At 32.6% G+C, this 10924-nt stretch overlaps 1 pseudogene; it reads left to right on the plus strand.

Annotated features, from left to right (window-relative positions):
- The first annotated feature begins 2277 nt into the window (after positions 1-2277).
- On the plus strand, positions 2278-7035 carry LOC109456611 (bis(5'-adenosyl)-triphosphatase pseudogene; annotated as a pseudogene).
- Positions 7036-10924: the final 3889 nt, after the last annotated feature.

Raw genomic sequence — 10924 nt, forward strand, 5'->3', positions numbered from 1 at the left:
ACACACAAAAAATTGTAAAAATGAACACCTATAAAAACAGTAATTATTTTATTATGTTTATGTGATAGTGTTGTGATGAATTTTGAACTTTTTCATTTTGTAATTGCACACTTATTTTACACGATAACTATATATTCTTAATTTTGTAATTACAATTAAAACAGTAAATATGTTTCCATTTTGGGAGAAACCAAAATTAAGGACTCATGTCTAATAAATACATAAGTTGATTAAAATTTCCTGCTTTAGAAAGCTAACCAAGATTAACAATATTTTTGTGATTGCTGGTAATACTGGGACAAATGCATATATATTTGTATTTTTAAGTCTAATTTAATGAAGTTTTAATATTACACTTCATAACACACCAGTATTTTCTATGTAGTATAATAGGTGTAATTGGACTATATGGTTCAATTCACACTCAAGTAATGATATACTATTTCACATTAAAACTCATGCTGCTGTTAAAACCTTTAATTTGTTGAGACTGTATACTAATTAGATTTTAAACAAAAAGTCAAAAAAATCTGGTAAAATCTCAGTGTTATCTTTATTTCCCTGTAGAGTGGGCTTATTAATTATTGAATCCATCAAATTCTAATCTGTACAAAAAACAACTTAACTTTAGGGAAAATAATTATAAGAAATAACCTAAAACTATTATTGTAATTTTTTAAAAGAACCATATATTTGATGTATAAATATAAGATATTATGATTGACAGAATATGATTGACAGAAGCATTAGAAAACTAATTTTTGTTTCATTTTAAACATAAAAAATAAGAATAGTTATAAAAAAGGAATAAAACTTTTAAAATGCAGTGTCTAATATGTAAAAACATGCAAATAGAAATGAAGGAAATTTTAACTTTTCAAGTAATGTCAACTTTCTAAAATACTAATAATACTAATAAAATGACAATATAAAATTATACCAAGAATTGTGGAAAAACAAGAGATCACATGTACTGTTTGTGGGAGTATGGGAATATGAACAGTATTCTAGAAGAGGATTTCAAAATATACCTCAAAAACAGTAAGGATTTGAATTTCTACTTACAGAAATTTATTCCATAAAATATAATTGATTATCATATTTTGCCGTGTACAATGTGCACTTCAGTAGCCAAATTTGTGAGGTAAAAATAAGGATGTGCATTATACATGGGTAGTACTAATTCTATATCAATATAAATGTTTTTAATTATTGTATTTACACTTATGAGTTACAAGTGTAACTCCAGAAATCAATTACAATATTGTATGCAAAATAATACCCTGGAATATGATAATCATTTTTTGTTGAATTGAGGACGAACCTCCCATGACAAAGAGTCTTTGGACCTCTATGATGCATAAATATGGTCAATTTGTTACCGGTCCCTAAAATTTCATGTACCTTGTATTTGTTCTTGCGTTTTGTAATAATTTGTTACATAAAATTTATTGTACCATGATATGTTAAAAAATAAATGCTGACATTCCTCTGTAATACAAAAATAAGTACTTAAAAGTAAACAAGTGAAAAATTGAATAAAAATTAAAACAAAACAGTTTTTCCCTGAAAGTTTGGGCCCAAAACATGGGTGTGTTTTATACACAGCAAAATATGGTGTATGTTTATTTAACTTGATGTCTGTTTGTCATCACATTGGCTATTATAAAAAGATAGACATGTCTAGACAAAGGACACTGGTTTAAAAAATTAAGTTAAATCTATATAACGGTCAGTTATAAAGTAATAATCCATCATAAAAAATATGGAATTGTGAAATAGCTTAATAATACCTAAAGATGCTCACTATGCATTTAATATACAAAATTCTAACTTTCGAAAGTATACTGGTATTTACAGTGTATTTGTATAGACATGTTTTAATTATAGCATTTTACCTATGTACATTAAAAATAGAAAAAGCATAAACATAAGGAAAAATATTAAATATACAGTTGGCCATTGAATAACATGGGTTTGAACTGAGTGGGCCCGCTTAATAGCAGATTTTAAAAAATAAATACAGTAGGCCCTTTTTGTCCAGCTGTTTTGCAGACTGATTAAACCAAATGAAGATTGAAAACTAATTTTGTATTCCCAATAGCAGATCCCCACCTCAGATCAAAAGTACTGTTTTCAATCCAGGGTTTGTTAACTCTGCAGATGAGAAGGGCTGACTGTAGAGTCAAAAGTTATAAGCAGATTTTTGAATACATGGGAATTGGTACCCCTAACACCCTTTGTGTTTCAAAAGTCAACTGTAATAATTTTGGTAGAATGTGGAGTGGTAAGTGATACTTTCATTTCCTTCCCTCTTCAAAATGTCTATATTTGAAGTATCTGTGATAGTTTGTTATCTATATATAGCATTTACTTATTTAGGGTGGACAATTTTTTAAACTCACAGAATGCATGAAAATAATAAATTGCTTTATTTTAATTCTTAGGTATTATTAAAAGGTAGGTTAAGTGAAATATAAAGTTCCGTGTGCCATTAAATTCAGTTGGCTTGGTGGGTACGGGCAGAGTTCTAATATATCTACGCATTATTGTTAGACTAATATGCATGCTTGAAGTAGTTACTTTGGCCATAATGACTATTATAATAGATCCAGTGAGTTGTTGATTCAAACACTTTTGCAAAGCCGAGGAATTGCCATGGAATTACATTTTCTCTTGGAGAAGTATCTTATTATAAATAAGACTACTGAAAGTAGGAGATGATCCTAGAAAATGCAGCATAGACATAGTAATCACAATGCTATATGCCTTCCTTCCATCCTATTACTCTTTTTATTTTAAATTTCATCTTCTATTAGACATTGCATTCTCTTTAGATTAACTCTTGAACAAAGTGAAAGATTGTGTGTGTGTGTGTGTGTGTGTGTGTGTGTGTGTGTGTGTGAGCACGCATGCATGGTTGTAATTTAAGATTCTTCTAGGTAAAGAAATCACTGATCTATAAAATATAAGTGACCCAGATTACTGCAGGGAGTCTTGCCTACTGCCATCAACCCTCACTTCCATAAAACAAACCTATGAGTAAAGAAAGCTGCACACAGCAGGCTGGGACCAACATCTCTGAGAACAGAAAAGGATTATAAATAGATACAGTAGATAAAATGAAGACAAAAATCTGGATCAAAAACCTGAAAGCTAAGTATCAAACAATACAGTATATTTAAGTATTAATTGAAATTAAGCTTTAGCTTCACTTTTCAAATTTAGTTGATTCCTGAATATGCTGAATACTTATTCACCTACACTGTAATAAGGTTCATACAAAAGAGATTTTAAATATAGTGAAGATGAATTCATGGAAGCAAATATGATTGTTTAATGGTTATTAATCTATAGTGAAATAATTTTATTAAGAAAATACTTGAGCATGGTCTATATGCATTTACATGCTAATACATAGTCCTATAAACCTTGTTATTTCTCAACAATCCAACATTTCAAGGACTATTCGATTCCTTGCTTATTTTCTGATATAGTAAGTGCGGTTTATTCATTTTGACTTGTAAGAATACACATGAATCCCCTCAACATGTAGAATTTACTCAGAATTTAAAACAATATTGAAGAATAAATACATTGTTTTGATTGTTCTTATGAAGCAGAATGAAACTTACTGTCATAACTACAGAGTTTTTCCTGAGTGTCTGAGACTCTGAGAAACAAAGTCAACCTTTCTGCAAAAGCCACTGAACTGATTTATGAGTGAACAGCCATCCAGCCATCCAAGAAATCTGAAAGTTCTGGTTTCACTTATCCCTGAAAGGGGATAGAACTTATCATACTTATTTCACATTCTTTACAGATGATAAGAAAATCTTTATTCACAACGTGGCTAAAATTGCACACTTCCAAGTTGATATACCAATAGTGCTAGTTTTACTTTGCATCGCCTCCTCAAATTTTCAATACTTTTACACAAACAGTCTAATAATTCATTAAGCTAGTGGAACCAATACAATCCATAGCCATGGTTTCTATAGTAACTGTTTTACTTTGATGATAGTTCACATTTTTAAGGACCTTTATTTCAATGTATTAAGATGAACAGAAAAGTTCCACAGAATTATAATGTATTTGAGCTTGTGCATCCTCCAAATTCATCTTTTAGAATGTCCTCATGTTATAGAGGTGAAAAAATGGAACTGCAAGTCATGTAGTGAATTAAAGAAGGTCTTAAAATTAATGCCACATTAAGACTTGGGCCAAAGACTCTGACTTTATATCATTCTAATATTATCTATTATTATTTCAGGATCTTTCTTAAAAATAACAAAGGCAGAGTTTAGACTGGTTAAAAATGTAATAAAAATTTAATCAATCTAAAGATTCTGTATTAATTCTAAGATTAATTGAAATTTGTTACTGTTGCATTCCCAGATGGATTATTTTACTTATTACATGTTTTTGCCAAGTTCAAAGTTACTTCCACCAATACCTCTAGAGTGTAAGCATTTATAATTGGGGAACATAAATCACCTCAAATTGGAATATATGTTTTGTATATAGATTTTTTTTTTATTGTGGTACACAGTATAACACAGAATTTAACATTTTAAACATTTTAAATGAGCTATTTTGTGACATAATTCCATTCACAATATTGTGCAAGCATCACTACTGATGATATTTAAAGTGTCTTATTATACTAAACCAAAACTCTGTACCCATTAATTAATAACACCCCACTCCCATCTCCATAGTCCCTGGTTACCTTGAATCTCTATTCTGTCTCTATGAATGTGTCTATTTTAGCCTTCTCAAGGAATTGGGCCATCATCAGTCTCTGCTGCTGCTCGGTCGGTGCTCAGTACTGGAACTGAAGAGAACAGCCTTAGGAAAGGGAACCTCTGCTACTGGTCCCAGATATCGTCCACATTGCTCTTGTGTGCTCATTGCACAAGCCCTATTGACTGTATATACAAGTGTCTTCTGACAGCCAATATAAGGGTTATCCTTATTATAGCAGACTAGTTCACATTACATGACTGATACAAATATGGCAATGCTTTGAATCTATTCCCAGAAGTCCATCCACCTTCATCTTTACCAGACTTCCTTACTTTTCTCTGTGGAATGATAATGTTATAAATAGAAAAATAATAGAGAAAAGAACAGAAGGAATATGTGAACTGGCAATGGCAAAATGCGATAAAATTAATGATGTATACCAAACCATAGATCCAGGAAGATAAGAGAAAACAACATCGGAAAACTACCAAAATTATGGCCCTAGGCATGCCATAGTCAAACTGCAGAAAATCAAAAGCAAAATAAAATTCTTGAAAAAGCCAGAGGACAAAAATGTCACTTTATCTATACAGGAACAAGACTAAATATTATGTCAACCCAGTTCGGAAATCATCAAGAGAGATTGGAGTGAAATATTTCAAGTTTTGAAATAAAAATGAATGAATAAAAATCATCTATATAGAATTCTCTATCCAGTGAAATGTAATGAAAATAGCATCAAATTTGTGGGATGCAACAAAAGCAATGCTTATATGGAAATTTATATGTAATAAATATATCAAAAATGAAGAAAGATCTAAAATTATCATCTAAATTTTCAACTAGGAAACTAGAGGAAGTAGAGCAATGTAAACTTAAAGTTAGCAAACGGAAGATGAAAAGTAGAGTAAAAATCAATTAAGTTGGAAACGGAGATAATAGAGAAAATAAACACAACCCAAACTGGGCCTTTAGAGAGGACAAGAAAAATAAACTTTTAACCAGCAATCAAAGAAAATAAAAAGAGAGAAGACACAGATTACAAACATCAGAAATAAAGTAGAACCATCACTAATGATATCGTGCAATAAAAGGATAATAAAAGAATATCATGAAAATCTGTATGCTCAAAACTTGATTAGTTAGATAAAATAAACAAATTCCTTGAGTAACACAACCTACCAAAACACACAGGAAAAATAGATCATATGAATAGAACTATATCAAATAAATATATCAATAATTAACATTTCAAAAAAAAAAATCAGTACGTCTAGATGGCTTCACCAGTGCATTCTTCCAAATGTTTTAAGGAAGAAATGATACCAACATTCTCAAGAGTTTATAAAATAGGTGCAGAGGGAACACTTCCAACTTATTCTATAATGTCAACATTATACTAATACCCAAACCAGATAAGGACATTGCAAGAAATGAAAACTACAGACCAGAATCTCTTATGAACATAGATACAGAATATCCTCCACAGAGCAGCAAACCAAACCAAAGGATATATAAGAATTATACACCACAACTCAGTTCAGTTTATTCCAAGAATGTATGCTGATCAACATGCAGAAGTCAGTTGATGCAATCCATCACACCACCAGGCTAAAGAAAAACCATGTGTTCATATGAATAGATTCAGAAAAAGCATTCGACAAAAATGCAACACCCAGTTTGTGATAAAACCAAAAACAAACAAACAAAGACATCTCTCGGCAAACTAGGAAGAGAGAGGAACTTCCATACTTGTACTATTAGGAAACACCATTCAGATTTCCCAACATCTCACCAAGCCCTCCATGGTGTTTCTCAAAGAGGAACCATCTTCTGCCCTCCTGAGCAGAAAGCCTGAAGTACCAAGACATGTACAGGTGTGTCCCCTGGGCCAGTGGAACACTTCTGAGACCTGCGTCCTGATGAAGTGGCCAATTTGTTTCAGGCAACCCAGAGTCAGCAAAATAGTGAAGTATCCTCAGGGAGTGTGTCAGCTTTCTCAGGCGGGAGGACCCCCAAGTCCAACAGACTGTAGGGCACATTCACATTCACATCCTTCTGGAAGGCTGAGATTCTCACAGGAATGACAGCATCGCTCATGAACTCCAGAAACATGAAAGAGAAGAGGACTCTCCAACCTCGTGGAGATCAGAGGAGGAAATGGCAACAGAAGCTGCAGTGCTGTGGGTTGACTTTCAATGTCCAAGGCAAGAAAGTACTTGGCGCCAATCCCAAGGCATAAGGAAAGGGGCCTCATTTTTTAGGACTCTGCAGCATCGTCAATGAAGCTAAACAGACTTTGTTACATCCTACAATTCTGCAACCTCTTGCAAAGAATTTTCACACACCTGTGGATGGCATCGGAGTTATATTTCAATCATGATGACTGATGACCAACCTTGAAACAAAATCATTCACAGCCTTTCCATATTTTCTCGGCCATGTACTGAGAATGAAACCTTTAAGTTGTCCGTTGGAGTGCATAGTCATAAAATGGCAGTTAAAATATTTTTTAAAAATTTGAATTGAAGAAAGTTTTGATAAACAACAACTGAAAAACCTACAGCTAATGTCATATTTAATGGGGAGAAACTAAATGCTTTCTTTCTAAGATGGGACACAAGGCAAGATTGTCTCCTTTCACCATTAATACTCAACACCATAGCAGAAGTCCTGGCTAACGCAAAATTTTAATGAAAGACACACATATTGGGAAAGAAGAAGTAAAACTGTCTCTGCTCATGGATAATATGATGTCTCTGTGGAACTCTGGAGTAATCAACAGAAATCTACAACCATGTTTCCCCGCAAATAAGACCTAGCTGGACCATCAGGTCTAATGTGTCTTTTGGAGCAAAAATTAATATAAGACCCGATATTATTATATTATTATATTATATTATATTATATTATATTATATTATATTATATTATATTATATTATATTATATTATATATTATACTACATTACATTACATTATATAACACCCAGTCTCTATATTATATTATATTATATTATATTATATTATATTATATTATATTATATATTATACTCAGGCCTATATTATTTTATATAAGACCCTGCTTTATATTATAGTAAAATAAGACCAGGTCTTTTACTAATTTTTGCTCCAAAAGATGCATTAGAGCTGATGGTCCGGCTAGGTCTTATTTTCAGGGAAACGTGGAAAAACGCTTAGGACTACTAAGTGCATATAGCAAGATTGTAGCATACAAGGTTAGTTTTGAAAAGTCAGCTGCTTTCTCTTAAATAGCAATGAAAAATTTGAATTTGAAATTCAAAATGCAACACCATTTACATTACTGTAAATATTAAATAAGTAAGTAAAAAAGCTACAAAAATATAGAAGGTCTATATAAGGAAAACTGCAGAACTCTGATGAAATAAATTGAAGATCTCAATAAATGGAGGGATATTCTATGATCATGGATACAAACAATCAATCTCATTAAGATGTGAAATCTTCCCAACTTGATCTATAGATTTAAAACAATTCTATACACAATCATAGCAAGTAATTTTGTAGATATCAACAATCTGATTCTAAGGTTTATATGAAAAGTCTAAAGATGCAACATATCTAACACAGTACTGAAAAACAAGAAAAAGGTCAGAGAAATGACAAGACCAAGTTTCAAGACTAACAGCAAAGCTACAATAATGAACACAGTGTGGTATTGAGAAATAATTGACAAATAGATCAATGGAATAAAATGAAAAGCCCAGATACAGACTCACAAAAATAAAGTCAATCTATCTTTGACAAAAGAGCAAAGGTAATTCAATGGGGAAGTCTTTCCAGCGTACAGTGCTGGAACAACTGAACATCCACATGCAAAAATAAATAATAATAATAATTAATAATAAATATAATCTGTGTGTAGAATTTACATATTAAACAAAATTATCTCCAAATGAATAATGGACCTAAAATATAAAATGGTAAACTGTAAAACTTCTAGGAAATCATAAAAGAAAATCTAAGTGATTTGGGTTTTGCAATACTTCTTGAGGTAAATAACACTGTCCATGGATGGGATAATTGACAAGTTGAACATAATTAAAGCAAAAAAGGCTGCTCTGCAAAATGCAAAACACTGGTAAGAAAATTAAAAGACAAGTCATAGACTACCAGGAGAAACTATTTGCATTTTATGTATCTGATAAAAGACAGTTGTCTAAAATATACAATGAACACTTAAAACATAATAATGACACACACAGAAACAATTAATAAGTGGGCAAGAGATCTGGACGAAAACCTCAGCACAGAGGATACACAGACACCAAATATGCATAGGAAAAGAAGCTCATTTTAATTAATATGTCATTAGGGAATTACAAATGGAAGCTACGATGAAGCATCTCTACCCTGCAAATGGCTAACTTCCAAAAATGAACAACACCAAATGTTGGCAAGGATGTGGAGCAGCAGGGAATTTCATTTATTGCTGGTGGAATGCAAATAGTACAGGGACTTTGGAAGACAGTTTGGTAGTTTCTTACAAAGCTAAACATAGTCTTACCAGATGACTCAGTAATTGTGCCATGATTTAGCTGAAAATTCATAGCATATTGCTGAGTGAAACAAGACCGTCTGAAACAGCTGCGTGATTTCAAGCATGTGATGTCTGGAATAGCAAGACTGCAGGAGCAAAGACAAGTACCTGCCAGTGATTCAGGGTTTGGGCGAGGATAAATGACCAGTGTGGTAATGGATTTGAATTGGGACATCAGTAAACACTCATTTTTAACTTGACGTTATTACAGTCGGTTACAAGAGCTATTTGGAGATATGCATATTTATACAAATGTTTTGTCTATACACACATATTCCTTTATTCTCTCTGCTGAGAGCTCCTGAAGGAATGACACACCAGGAGCAATAAACCTGATGCCCACATCTTGACTTGTAATGCCATTATTTACTAAAAAGAGCTAATGCACTTTTGGGAAACATTAATTTTAGGACTGAGATAGGAAACACACAAGATAAGCCTAGAGCATGTCGTAGTGCCAGAAACTAAGGAAGTGCTCAGAAGCTGCATACACACAAACACACACACACACACACACACACACACACACACACTAAAGGGGTATGTTAACGAGGCACAGAATCCAACTGAAAGAGTATATAACAGCTAAAGTGAGAAGGATTAGAGCAACAAAATAAAGCATGTGTATTATTAGATTATAACCAAAAGTGTAAAATAAATATCCATGTGCTGATTCTTATATAAATAATTTATAAAGTTAGTAAGTAGGGCAGAAAAGGAACTCTCCCATGCAGAAGAATTCCAAAATAAGTTTGTAGATACTCCACCCTAATTGAAGGAGAGCACAGCTCCCCACTCAGGAAGTGTGGACTGCACACATAACTGTCTTCCAAAGAGCACAGCATGGAAAGGGGTTACAAAAGTCACTTTACAGTGGAAAGTCCTGGCAAACACTACTTTCTTAATCTTCAGGTGATTAAGAAACAAGTAGATAGTATGTGCCCTTAATATGATGTGATGAAAATGACACTTTATCTTTGTGATCTTCCTCCCAACAACTCATAATCTCAGTCTCATCATGAGAAAAAACACCAAGAAAACTCCAATAGAAAGTCATCCTACAATATACCTGAGTAATACTCCTCAAATCTGCTAAGGCCAGACAAGACAATTCTGAGAAACTGTCACAGCCAAGAGAGCCTAAGGACAGGGCAACTGATGGTATGTGGCATGTTAGGTGGGATCCTGGAACCACAAAACATATCCATTAGCTAAAATCTAAGAAAATATAAATCATGGATTTGATTTAACAATAATGTACCAACAGTTATTAAATAATTATAGTAAATATACCATACTAATGTAAGAGGTTAATAATACAGGAAACTGAGGGGATCGAGGGGTGTGTATGGGAACTCTCTGCACTAACTTATTACATTTTCTGGTAATTAAATACTGAGCTAAAAAATAAATGTATTAATAAAAATCACTCCCATATTTCACCACCCCCACACAAGTACAGCTTCTTTTCTTCCTAAACCTTAATTTACTACATAGTGCATAAAGATACATTGGGAGCAACGTTTTGGGAAACAATATGCCCAATATTCAACTTTAAAGTTTGTATAACAGGCAGCCTCTTGGTTCCACACAGC

The sequence above is a fragment of the Rhinolophus sinicus genome, chromosome 15 (genome assembly GCF_057876585.1).
Source record: "Rhinolophus sinicus isolate RSI-liver-muscle chromosome 15, RSI-T2T, whole genome shotgun sequence".
NCBI classification, from domain to species: Eukaryota; Metazoa; Chordata; class Mammalia; order Chiroptera; family Rhinolophidae; genus Rhinolophus; species Rhinolophus sinicus.